We start from the raw sequence: 14,140 nt of genomic DNA, 5'->3' as shown, positions 1-14,140 counted from the left end.
CTCAGTCTCATTCTTTGCCAGGGAGGAGGGGAAGCCGGGAGGAAGCAGAGACAGGACACCTGACTCAAACTAGCCAAAGGGGTATTCCATACCACAGCACATCATGCCCAGTATATAAACCGGGGGGAGTTACCCGGAAGGCCCAGATCACTGCTCGGGTCGGGCTGGGTATCGGTCGGCGGATGGTGAGCAATTGTATCCTCTCCCCTTGTTATTTCACTAATCGTTATTATCATTGGTGGTAGCAGTAGTGGTTTTGTGTTATACCTTAGTTGCGGGACTGTTCTTATCTCAACCCGTGGGAGTTACATTCTTCCCATTCTCCTCCCCATCCCTCCGGGAGCGGGGGGAGGAAGAAGGGGGGGGGGGAGTGAGCGAGCGGCTGTGTGGTTCTGAGTTACCGGCTGGGCTCAAACCACGACAGTAAGGTACAACATGCTGAAACTCTGAGATCAAGCGCAACAACTCTGAAAGCCAAATAATCACCATTGTGACGAGTAGTAACAATGAGTGCTTATCACAAATATGATTAGACACACTCTGGTCAGATCTGTCGTTATCTCAACCCTTCGTGCCCCACGTTGGGCGCCACAAAGAACTGTCGTGGTTTGAGCCCAGCCGGTAACTCGGAACCACGCAGCCGCTCGCTCACTCCCCCCCCTCTCCCTCCCCCTGCTCCCGGAGGGATGGGGAGGAGAATCGGAAGAATGTAACTCCCACGGGTTGAGATAAGAGCAGTCCAGTAACTAAGGTATAATACAAAACCACTACTGCTACCACCAATGATAATAACAATAAGGGAAATAACAAGGGGAGAGGATACAATTGCTCACCACCCGCCGACCGATACCCAGCCCGACCCGAGCAGCGATCTGGGCCTTCCGGGTAACTCCCCCTGGTTTATATATTGGGTGTGACGTGCTGTGGTATGGAATACCCCTTTGGCTAGTTTGGGTCAGGTGTCCTGTCTCTGCTTCCTCCCGGCTTCCCCTCCTCCCTGGCAAAGCATGAGACTGAGAAAGTCCTTGGTTGGAATAAACATTACTTAGCAACAACTAAAAACATCAGTGTTATCAGCGTTGTTCCCAGGCTGAAAGTTAAAAAACACAGCACTGCACCAGCTACTAAGAAGGAGAAAAATGACTGCTATAGCTGAACCCAGGACACTTGTAATTGAGCATTCGAATCCTGTAGCCCCACTCTTGTTGCATTTGCCAGTATTTCTACTTGTCCACATAAATTGTATAACCACATATGATTCTGAAACAATGTTATTTATTTGAGGACTGGAAATAGCTTCTAACATCCAGCCCACTTTTGTTCCAGTGGAAGGATGCCTCCATGGGTCTGTTTCCTCTTGTCTTATTTTTCCCCACAATTGAAAACTCAGCACTCTTTTCCTCCATAGGGGTCTGTGGGATAATTACTGAATATGATTTGAAAATTAAACTTATATTTAAAAATGTAGCATTGCTCACACATAAAGGAAAAACGGACTTTCAGGGTAAGATGCAGCTGCATGTGGTATGCCAGGAATTCACTCCACAGCGGTTCCCGTGGCAACATTGCTTGACGGAGGATGGAGCAGAGTGGAGATTCTGTGGCCAAACTCTTTCATAACACCAGCAGAGATGGGAACTAGGTGGTACTTAAAACTGATAAGCTGCATACTTGCTGCCCTGAGCCAACGGTCTGTCATCTTTTGACAAAATGCTGTCCTTTGTGTGAACTTTGCTTCATTATAATGCATTTTAATAAGAAAACACACCTCCACCTCCAATGCTACCCGCCTCCAAAGTGAGACCACCCCTCTTTGAGCATGCTCTTTGAATTTTTTGTGGCATATACCTTTAAAAGCGAAGCGAGGAAAATTTACATCAATAACAATAAAGGTATGTATGACTAGAGTCACTCAAGCTCCACCTTGAAAGTGAAAAATAGTATAAAAATGACCCAAAAAGTGGGGGGCTTTAGGGAAGACATCATCGTGGACGAGCCGAGGAAGACCCCATCAGCTGACTACTCTCGACTCCTGGGACCGGTCGATGGGCTGGACCTTTCTTCCCCCCCATAGGGACGCCTTTGGGCAAGACTTGCACTGTACCCAGTGCTTCCCCGGGAAAATTAGGAATCTCTATATAGAGTTACTTTTTACTTTTATACTTTAAAGCCAGGCTGTATTATTCATAACTTTGTTGCGCGGTTGTATACCTTATTATTTGCACGTGCTTTTGAAGACAGTGTATTTATCACCAGCAATCCACAAGAACCTGTATCTGTTGCTTTAATAAACTGCACTGTTTAAGTAGCTAATCATAAATCTCTCATTGAACGCGACCAGCTCCCTCAGTGTGGCCGTGCTAGTTTGTGAGCACAATTAGACTGAAGGTGCAGTGCACTATTAGTGCATCTGGAATCGTGATTATTCAATATATTGAATGTGACCGGACTGATAGTGGCAAATTGGGCATCACTCAGAATCTAAGCCCAGCCGCACCCAGCCCCTCTAATATCTGAGGACCAGCTGGAAAGCAAGGGGGTTTATTTTCTGCCAAATTATTTTACCCTTTCACGCAACAGGGGCACAAGGTTAAAATACTTGTTGCACCTTTCCATCTAAAGATAATTGGGTTGTCCAAGTTCCATCACTATTAACCTAAACTGTATGACCCATAGAAGGCACTGCTTCTTTGTTACGATCAATAGGGCTGTTTCATTTTTGAATTTTGGTCCCTGTCCAGGTGTCATTTTTATGGGTAATTTCTGCAGAGACATCCCAATTGTAAGGCTCTAGCAATTTGGTCTAATCATTGAATTTCATAATTACTTGTAGAGCAATTAAAAATTTGTGTACTGTTCCATCTAGAATTATGTGATTCTTTACTCCTTGATTTTGATATATTTGTCAGTATTTTCACATTTGAGTTTATAAAATTTTCCTCTCCAGTCCATTCAATACACCAGGATGTATTTTGCGTATAATGCTACTTACCTTCCTTGGGGCTGGCCCATACTTGGGGCAGATTCATTCCCCATGGGAATCTTTCACATAGTTCAGGACCTGTAAATCCAGGATTTTCCTTACTCATAAACAGACTTGTCTGGACACCTGGAACTCGCCAACATAAGTTTAATAACTGTTGTTGGTTCAAATTATATATTCATCTTAACTTTGACCAATATCCAAAGCTAATTACTTTACTCCCACTATACTTAAGTTCCAGTTTCATTTATCATGGCTTCAAAGGTTCGATTTAAGTCTAGAGTTAAGATTCCCTAATCTAGGGGTTTTCAGCAGATTTTGGTAGTGGAAGGCCTGCAGTCAAACTACAACTATGGTGGATTCTCCTGGATCAGTTTCAAAACTGAATTTCCTTTACAGACAGCAGCAGATAGATAGTATATAATTATAACATCTGTAATTTTCATCTTAGCAGAGTTATATCAACAATACTTTCTAAAGGGTTTCTACGATTATTCTCGCAAAACAAAATGTCATTCTATGAAAACTGTTTATTTTAAACACAGAAAAACAGTTAACCATAGGGGGTTCAACCTCTACGTAAATCAGTCTTGTTTCCCAGGTGCAGCCCATCAATGAAATTTTGTCAACTGGAGTTTGAGCTCCCCAGTCAGGGCAGAGGTCCATTTATGTTGATCAGATTATGGTGTCTACTTGTGAGTAGTGGATCCAGGAGTTGATTCCTTCCACCTTAGAATCATAGAATCATAGAATCATAGAATTGTAAGGGTTGGAAAGGACCTTAAGATCATCTAGTTCCAACCCCCCTGCCATGGGCAGGGACACCTTGCCCTAAACCACGTGGCTCAAGGCTCTGTCCAACCTGGCCTTGAACACCGCCAGGGATGGAGCATTCACAACCTCCCTGGGCAACCCATTCCAGTGCTTCACTACCCTCACTGTAAAGAACTTCTTCCTTATATCTAGTCTAAACTTCCTCTGTTTAAGTTTGAACCCATTACCCCTTGTCCTACCACTACAGTCCCTAAGGAAGAGTCCCTCCCCAGCATCCTTGTAGACCCCCTTCAGATATTGGAAGGCTGCTATGAGGTCACCACGCAGCCTTCTCTTCTCCAGGCTGAACAGCCCCAACTTTCTCAGCCTGTCTTCATATGGGAGGTGCTCCAGCCCTCTTATCATCCTCATGGCCCTCCTCTGGACTCGCTCCAACAGCTCCATGTCCTTTTTATGTTGAGGACACCAGAACTGTACGCAGTACTCCAAGTGAGGTCTCACAAGAGCAGAGTAGAGGGGCAGGATCACCTCCTTTGACCTGCTGGTCACGCTTCTTTTGATGCAGCCCAGGATGCGGTTGGCTTTCTGGGCTGCAAGCGCACACTGCCGGCTCATGTTAAGCTTCTTGTCAACCAACACCCCCAAGTCCTTTTCTGCAGGGCTGCTCTGAATCTCTTCTCTGCCCAGCCTGTAGCAGTGCCTGGGGTTGCCCTGACTCAGGTGTAGGACCTTGCACTTGGCTTGGTTAAACTTCATGAGGTTGGCATCGGCCCACCTCACAAGCGTGTCAAGGTCCCTCTGGATGGCATCCCTTCCCTCCAGCGTATCAACCGAACCACACAGCTTGGTGTCATCGGCAAACTTGCTGAGGGTGCACTCAATCCCACTGTCCATGTCGCCGACAAAGATGTTCAACAGGACCGGTCCCAACACCGATCCCTGAGGGACACCACTCGTTACAGGTTTCCAACTGGACATCGAGCCATTTACCACAACTCTTTGTGTGCGGCCATCAAGCCAGTTTTTTATCCACCGAGTGGTCCATCTATCAAATTGATGTCTCTCCAATTTAGAGACAAGGATGTCATGCGGGACAGTGTCGAATGCTTTTCGAATATGATGGACAGTGGCTTAGCAACTTCATTCGCCAGCTCCTTCAGGACCCGCGGATGGATTTCATCAGGTCCCATGGACTTGTGCACGTTCAGGTTCTTAAGATGGTCTCGAACCTGATCCTCTCCTACAGTGGGCCTAAGGTCTTCGTTCTCACAGTCCCTGCATTTGCTTTCCAAGACTTGGGTTGTGTGGTCAGAGCATTTGCTGGTGAAGACTGAGGCAAAGAAGTCATTAAGAACCTCAGCCTTCTCCAAATCCAGGGTAGCCAGTTCTCCTGATAGCTTCTGGAGAGGGCCCACATTGTCCCTAGTCTGTCTTTTATTTGCTACGTATCTATAGAATCCTTTCCTGTTATCTTTTACATCCCTTGCCAAACTTAATTCTAGCTGGGCCTTAGCTTTCCTAACCTGGTCCCTAGCTTGTCGGGCAATGCTCCTGTATTCTTCCCAGGCCACCTGTCCTTGCTTCCACCTTCTATAAGCTTTTTTTTTCCCTCTAAGTTTCCTCAGCAGCTCCTTGTCCATTCATGGAGGTCTCCTGGCCCTCCTGCTGCACTTTCTTCTAGTCGGGATGCAACACTCTTGAGCATGTAGCAGGTGATCCTTGAATATCGACCAGCAGTCTTGGGCCCCCCTGCCCTCTAGGACTGTATCCCATGAAATCTTACTAAGGAGGTTCCTGAAGAGGCCAAAGTCTGCTTTCTTGAAGTCCAGGGCAGTGAGCTTGCTGCATGCTCTTCTCACCGTCCTGAGGATCTCAAACTCAACCATCTCGTGATCACTAGAGCCAAGGCTGCCCTGGAGCGTTACATTTCCAACCAGTCCCTCCCTGTTGGTGAGCACATGGTCTATCATGGCACCTCTCCTCGTCGGCTCCTCTACTGCTTGAAAGAAGTTGTCTTCCACACAATCGAGGAACCTCCTGGATCGCTTGTGCCGGGCCGTACCGTCCCTCCAACAGATGTCAGGATGGTTGAAGTCCCCCAGGAGGACCAGGGCCTGCGATCGTGAGGCTGCTCCTATCTGTCTGTAGAGCGCTTCATCCACAGAGTCCTCTTGATCAGGCGGCCTGTAACAGATCCCCACCGTAATGTCCCCTGTTGCTGTTTTCCCTTTGATCCTGACCCACAAACACTCTGTTACCTCATCACCCATCCCCAGACAGAGTTCCATACTCTCTAGCCTATCACTGACATAGATAGCAACACCCCCTCCCCGTCTGCCTGGCCTGTCTTTTCTAAACAGCCTGTAACCTTCCATTCCAACACTCCAGTCATAGGAGCCATCCCACCATGTTTCTGTGATACCAATGACATCATATTCCCGTAGCCTTGCACACATCTCTAATTCCTCTTGCTTGTTCCCCATACTACAGGCGTTTGTATGGAGGCACCTTAGCCGAGCTCCAAATGCAGCCGACTCAATGGCTGGGGCAGCTGGAACATCTCTACATCGCTCACTGCAGTATAAGTTTTCAGCAATACAGTGTAGGTCCTTTCCACTTTTCTTTCAGTGGGTCAACCTTCCATGTTCATGCAAAGACATTGTCTCTCGGTTGGAATGGTTGTACTGGCATGTCCAAGGGAAGAGGAGCCTTTTGATTTAGGTACCTGTGTAGGGAGGAGAAAGTCTGCAAAAGAGAAATCAAATATTCTTTAATTATAGCCTGTCCTTTTATATGCATTTGGTCTCCCTTAACATTCAAAAAGTTTGTAGAATATGCTTTCCCATATACAATTTCAAAGGGGCTGTCCTGGGTTCAGCTGTAACAGTATTTTTCTCCTTCCTAGAGAAACCAGACGAGCTCAGTGGTGTTCTCAGCAGGCAACAATCCAACACTATGCACCATCTCTCCTGCCCTGAATGACTGTTACAAGAGACAGAGCCTGACATCATGGACCACAACAATGCCCCAATGCCCCGGCGGCGATATCACAGCAACTGAGACTCCCTGATTCCCATCCATGAGCTGATCCATAGACCGAAGAGCCAAGGAGTGATCAGCAGGACCCGCTCACCCTTTAATAGCCCCATGTGGCCAGTACTTTATCTCTCTACTGACTCAGGGATGGTGGCAAATGCCCTGTGGGGGTGGTTGCAGCAATGGAAGCAGAGCAACTGGCAAGGCAAAAGTAAACCCATCTGGGCTGCTGCATTGTGGCAAGATATCGCTGCCCGGGTGCAGAACCTGGTGGTGAAGGTACGCCATGTAGATGCTCATGTACCCAAGAGTCGGGTCACTGAGGAACACCAGAACAACCAACAAGTGGATAAAGCTGCTAAGATTGAAGTGGCTCAGATGGACTTAGATTGGCAACATAAGAGTGAATTATTTTTAGCCCAGTGGGCCCAGGACACCTCAGGCCATCAAGGCAGAGATGCAACATATAGATGGGCTCGTGATCGAGGGGTGGACTTAACGATGGACACTATTGCCCAGGTTATTCATTAATGTGAAACATGCTGCAATTAAGCAAGCCAAGCAGTTAAAGCCTCTCTGGTATGGAGGACAATGGCTGAAGTACAAATACAGGGAGGCCTGGCAGATTGACCATATCACACTCCCACCGACCCGCCAAGGCAAGCGCCATGTGCTTACCATGGTGGAAGCAACCACCGGATGGCTGGAAACATACGCTGTGCCCCACGCCACTGCCCGGAACACTATCCTGGGCCTTGAGAAACAAGTCTTGTGGCGACATGGCACCCCAGAGATAATTGAGTCAGACAATGGGACTCATTTCCGGAACAACCTCATAGACACTTGGGCCAAAGAGCATGGCATCGAGTGGGTATATCACATCCCCTACTATGCACCAGCCTCTGGGAAAATCGAATGGTACAATGGGCTTTTAAACACTACACTGAGAGCAATGGGTGGTGGGACTTTCAAACACTGGGATACACATTTACCAAAAGCCACCTGGTTGGTCAACACTAGGGGATCTGCCAACAGGGCTGGCCGAGCCCCATCAGAACTTTTACGTCCTGTAGAGGGGGATAAAGTTCCTGTGGTGCACATAAAAAATTTGTTGGGGAAGACAGTCTGGGTTGTTCCTGCTTCAGGTAAAGGCAAACCCACTCATGGGATTGCTTTTGCTCAGGGACCTGGATATACTTGGTGGGTAATGCAGGAAGATGGGGAAGTCCGATGTGTACCTCAAAGGGATTTAATTTTGGGGGAAATCAGCCAATGAACTCAATTATATGCTGTTGCCTGCTTATATAACACTTCCATAGCCCATCAGCTAGATGCCCATCTCCGCCACTCTGAGCTTTGAAAAGAAGATATGTGCTGTCATGATCATCAGCAGAGAATAAAGTCATGGGAAAGCCAGCAACAGCAGGTGGGGTCTCCCAGAACTGTCCTCAGGTCACCATCGACTGACCCTGACTTCCCTCTGATCATCACCTCAACAAAGAATGAAGTTTGATGAAACCAGACAAGCTCAGCAGTGACCAGAGGAGTTCAGCAGGCAGCAATCCAAGACTACACACTGTCTCTCCTGCCCTGAAAGACTGTTACAAGAGATGGAGCCTGACATCATGGACTGAATGAAATCAGCAAACTTCATAGGGATGGACTAAGGAATGATATCTGTCTCTTTGTGTGTGTGTGTGTGTATATATATATGAGACAAAAAGCAATGGTATATTGAAAAATGTGGGATCTGAGCATGGCATGAATGGTATGGAATAAAGGGTGGATCCTGTCCTGGGTTCGGCTGTAACAGTTATTTTTCTCCTTCTTAGTAGCTGGTGCAGTGCTGTGTTTTCAACTTTAGTCTGAGAACAACACTGATAACACACCGATGTTTTTAGTTGTTGCTAAGTAATCCTTACCCTGATCAAGGACTTTCTCAGTCTCATGCTCTGCCAGGGAGGAGGGGTACAAGGAGCCGGGAGGAAGCAGAGACAGGACACCTGACCCAAACTAGCCAAAGGGATATTCCATCCCACAGCATGTCATGCCCAGTATATAAACTGGGGGGAGTTACCCGGAAGGCCCAGATGGCTGCTCTGGTTGGGCCGGGTATTGGTTGGTGGGTGGTGAGCAATTGTATTGGGCATCACTTGTGTTTATTGTATTCTTTTCCTTTTCCCCTTTTAGTTTTATATTCTCTCCCCTTGTTATTTCCCTTACCATTATTATTATTGGTGGTAGCAGTAGTGGTTTTGTATTATACCTTAGTTACTGGACTGTTCTTATCTCAACCTGTGGGATTTACATTCTTTTGATTCTCCTAACCATCCCTCTGGGAGCGGCAGGGGGAAGAAGGCAGGGAGCAAGCGAGTGGCTGCATGGTTCTGAGTTACCAGTTTGGTTTAACCATGATGCAGAGACCCAACCCTCAACTATCAGTGCCCCCTATAGTCAAAAAGAAACAATGGAAGCTGAAGTCACCTGATTTAGTAAGGGTGAAGAAGATTCTTAGGAGAAGCAGGAGAAAAAATGAGAAGAGGCAGCCTCTTCTGCAGCAGAGAAGTCACAAGAACAGGAAGAGAAAGAGACTGAAATCATTAATGAGAGAAACCATGCAACCCCTATCCCTAAGTGAGCTGCAAGATATGCAAAAATATTTCATCCGTCAACCAGGTGAGCTGCTTTGGGCAGCCTGTTCCAGCGCCTCACCACCCTCACAGGGAAGTACTTCCTTATATCCAACCTGAACTTCCCCTGTTTAAGTTTGAACCTGTTTCCCCATGTTCTATGACTACAGTCCCTGATGAAGAGTCCCTGTCCAGCATCCTTGTAGCCCCCATCAGACACTGGAAGCTGCTCTGAGGTCTCCATGCAGCCTTTTCTTCTCCAGGCTGAACAGCCCAAATTTTCTCAGCCTGTCTTCATATAGGAGGTGCTCCAGCCCCTGATCATCCTCGTGGCCCTCCTCTGGACTTGCTCCAACAGCTCCATGTCCTTCTTATGTTGAGGACACCAGAACTGTACACAATGCTCCAAGTGAGGTCTCACGAGCACAGAGCAGAGGTGCAGGATCACCTCCTTTGACCTGCTGGTCACGCTTCTTTTGATGCAGCCCAGGATACGGTTGGCTTTTTAGGCTGTGAGCGCACACTGAAGCAGCTCATGTTCAGTTTCTCATCAACCAGCACCCCCAAGTCCTTCTCCACAGGGCTAATCTATTTGTTGCTGCTGTTTAAAGAACAGCAGGTGGAAATTGGTACCATGACAGTGTACTGGCAACAATATCACACCAAATGACACTCCCTGATTCCCATCCTTAACTTGTAAGAGTTAGTGAAATCATAGAACAGCCCAGGGGGAGGGGTCTGTGTCCTCTCCCTGCATGGGAGACGAGAGCAGGCATAATCAGTCATTCCCCCGATAGCCTTGGAACATTCCTTATCTGAATATTCTGAGTGAATTTACTGATGACTAAAGCCAACCATCTCGCAAGCCTATAAACCCTATAAACAGCAGTCCTAAGTAAGACCCTTTGAGCTCTTCTGGACCACAGCGGGCTGCGGTGGGGCGCCTCCCTCTGAGTGGGGCGCCTCACAGAGCGTGCGAACTCTCAAGTTTGCAAAAGGAGGACCGTTGGCTTACTACAGGACCTGGGCTGATATCCCCACTACTCAAGGCTCAACCCCCACCCGTTGTGAGATGCCAAAAAGATATTAGATGTATTTCACTGATTCTCAAGGGGAATTTTTAATAGGTATACCTTTATGTACATATACATATCCGTGTGCATGTGTGTTACCTTTGTACATCTGCCCATACATACCTCTGTGTGTGTATTGGCTTGAACACCCTCTAACAAATATAGTATACCTGTTATTATCTTGAATCTATAATATTATTACTGTTATGTTTATAGGTTAATCTAACATTTAAGTGTTGCTATGATTAAGTGCTGATAAATCCTTTAGACATAAACTGTTGACCGAGTCCAAGCCTAAGATTGAATCCAGCTGCATCTGGACTCCTCTCTGAGAAGGAGTTTAAGCAGCAAGGCGGGGGTTCACTCTGGGTCTTGTGACCAACTAAGAGTCTCCCTTACCTTTTCCTCCCTTACCCCTTTTCATTCTGGCCTCTGTATAAATCACTCTGAATTGATTCTAATTTGATTTTCCTTTATATATATTACCCATGCAGTAAGTAGTAGAGTAAACCTTGCCATCAAACTTTGTTGTGCTTTTGCAAATTTATATTAAAGCTTGTTTTCACTGATGCCTTTGACAGTGATTCTTTAAGCAACATAAACCACTCCTTTTCGTGACAGGCCTCAGCTGAATTTGCACCAGCATAACAGTCTCAGGTATGGTGGTGACATGCCACAGGGCAGTTTCCCCAGCAGGTGCTGGAGCAGCTGTCCCTGCCAGGGGAATGGCCAGGCCCAGACTATGGTGGTCAGTGGCACGAAGTCTGGTTGGACACCAGTGACATGTGGTGTACCCCAGTCAATACTGGGTCCAGTCCTGTTCAGCATCTTCATTAATGATCTGGATGATTTGCCACAGTGTATCCTCAGCAAGTTTGCAGATGGCACAAAACTGGGAGGAGTGGCCAATACACCAGAGGGTCATGCTGCCATCCAGGGTGACCTGGACAGGCTGGAGAAATGGGCTGACAGGAACTTCATGATGCTCAACAAGGAGAAGTACAAGGTCCTACACCTGGGGAGGAACAACCCCAGGCACCAGTACATGCTGGGGGCCACCAAGCTGGAAATGAGCTTGGCAGAAAAAGACCTGGGGGTCCTGGTGGACACCAGGTTGAACATGAGCCAGCAATTTGCCTTTGCTGCAGAGGGCAAATGGTATCCTGGGCTTCATTAGGAGGACTGCTGCCAGCAGGTCAAGGGAGGTGATCCTTCCCCTCTACTCAGCACTGGTGAGGCCACACCTGGAGCATTGTGTCCAGCTGCAGGCTCCTCAGTACAAGAGAGATATGGGCATACTGAAGAGAGTCCAACGAAGGGCCACAAAGATGATTAAGGGACTGGATCATCTCTCCTATGAGGAAAGAGAGGAATCTTTTGAAATTTGACAAAGGCAAGTGCAGGGTCCTGCACCTGGGGAGGAATAACCCCATGCACCAGGACCTGGGGTTCCTGGTGGACACACAAGCTGTCCATAAGCCAGCAACATGCCCTCATGGCCAAGAAGACCAATAGTATGCTGGGCTGCATTAGGAAGAGCATTGCCAGCAGGTTGAGGGAGGTAATCCTCCCTCTCTACTCAGCCCTGGTAAGGCCTCACCTGGAGTACGGTGTCCAGATCTGGGCTCCCCAGTACAAGAAAGACATGGAACTCCTAGAGCGAGTCCAGCAAAGGGCTACTAGAACAATTAAAGGTCTGAAGCATCTCTCATGAGGAAAGGCTGATGGAGCTGGGCCTGTTCAGCCTAGAAAAGAGAAGGCTCAGTGGGGATCTGATCAATGTGTATAAGTATCTGAAGGGATGGTATCAAGAGGATGGGGCCAGACTCTTCTTGGTGGTGCCAGGCAATAGGACGAGAGGCAATGGGCATAAACTTAAACACAGGAAGTTCCACCTGAACATGAGGAAGAACTTCTTTACGTTGAGGGTGACTAAGCACTGGAACAGGCTGCCCAGTGGGGTTGTGGAGTCTCCCTCATTGGAGATGTTCAAAAGCCATCTGGACATGATCCTGGGTAACCAGCTCTAGGTGGCCCTGCTTGAACAGGCGGGTTGGACCAGATGACCTCCAGAGGTCACTTACAACCTCAACCATTCCACAATTCTGTGGATGGGGGCCCCAAGACAGAAATGCATGCAGATGTAGAAACTTGGCATTTGAGGCAAGCTACAGTGTCCTTAAGTAATCCATGAGTGAGAGTCCACACCCTTAAATAACACATTCAAGATAGATAAGTTAAAAAAGGCTCTAATTTCTTTCAAAGACACAGGGAGATATACAAGTAAGAGTTACTGCCAAAGCTCACAGTTCCACTTCCAGCCTCACGGTGTGTCACATGAACAATCATACTGGTCCCTTCTGTGCAGAATCATTATGAAAACATTACCTTTATGTGCTGAGCCCAGACTGCTGAGCACATCCCATGCTTAGTTTGCAACCCATCATGTTTCCATCCAGGACCCAAATCTCATCCAGACCAAATGTTATGTTGCTTCCCTCACTCATTTCCCAGACAAAGGACAGACTGTCCTTTCCCTGCTACATCAGTAATAACTTTGTCCCTCTCAATAAACAGGAACAATGACCCAATCAGAGCCAATAATCTTAACTCCCACAAAACAGAAAAGCTTCCAATAGGTGAAGCTGTGTCATGGTTTAAGCCCAGCCGGTAACTCAGAATCACGCAGCCGCTCGCTCACTCCCTACCTTCTCGCCCCCCTCCCCTCCCCCCCGCTCCTGGAGGGATGGGGAGGAGAATGGAAAGAATGTAAAGCCCACAGGTTGAGATAAGAACAGTCCAGTAACTAAGGTACCATACAAAACCACTACTGCTACCACCAATAATAATAATGATAAGGGAAATAACAAGGGGAGAGAATACAGCTGCTCAGCACCTGCCGACCGACACCCAGCCCGACCCGAGCAGCAATCTGGGCCTTCCGGGTAACTCCTCCCAGTTTCTATACTGCACACGACGTGCTGTGGTATGGAATACCCCTTTGGCCAGTTTGGGTCAGGTGTCCTGTCTCTGCTTCCTCCCAGCTTCCCGTGCTCCTCCTCACTGCGGAGCATGAGACTGAAAAGTCCTTGATTGGAGCAAACATTACTTAGCAAGAACTAAAAACATCGGTGTGTTATCAGCGTTGTTGTTCTCAGGCTAAAGTCGAAAACACAGCACTGCACCAGCTACTAAGAAGGAGAAAAATGACTGCTACAGCTGAACACAGGACAAGCTGGCAAAGGCTAACAACATTATAGAAGTGAGAGAACCAAGACGCTCCTATGGGAAGAACAAAGACTCATTTCCAAAATAAACTACCCAGTGGAAGTAGTGACAACCATAAAGGCTTTCTACTGAGAAGTTTAGTAGGTCTTACAGTCTCCAGAACCAGTTATAATACTAGTAAGATGTAGTTAACCACTTCACCTCCTGGCCATCTCATTTGACTGATTACTTCCAAGTCCCTAGAGACATTTAAGTTAAAATGTAATTTCATTCTGTTGCATGTTCCACCCACCTCCTACAAATGTCTGGTTCTGGCACAGTACCAAACAGATGAAAAACCTGGTTAAATCAGATTAGAAGAGTTGCAATAATGTGAATTGCACCATGCATACTAAACATAAGTACCCACAAGCACC

Source organism: Strigops habroptila, chromosome W (assembly GCF_004027225.2).
Source record: "Strigops habroptila isolate Jane chromosome W, bStrHab1.2.pri, whole genome shotgun sequence".
Classification (NCBI taxonomy): Eukaryota; Metazoa; Chordata; class Aves; order Psittaciformes; family Psittacidae; genus Strigops; species Strigops habroptila.
Note: the sequence above shows the minus strand (reverse complement) of the source record.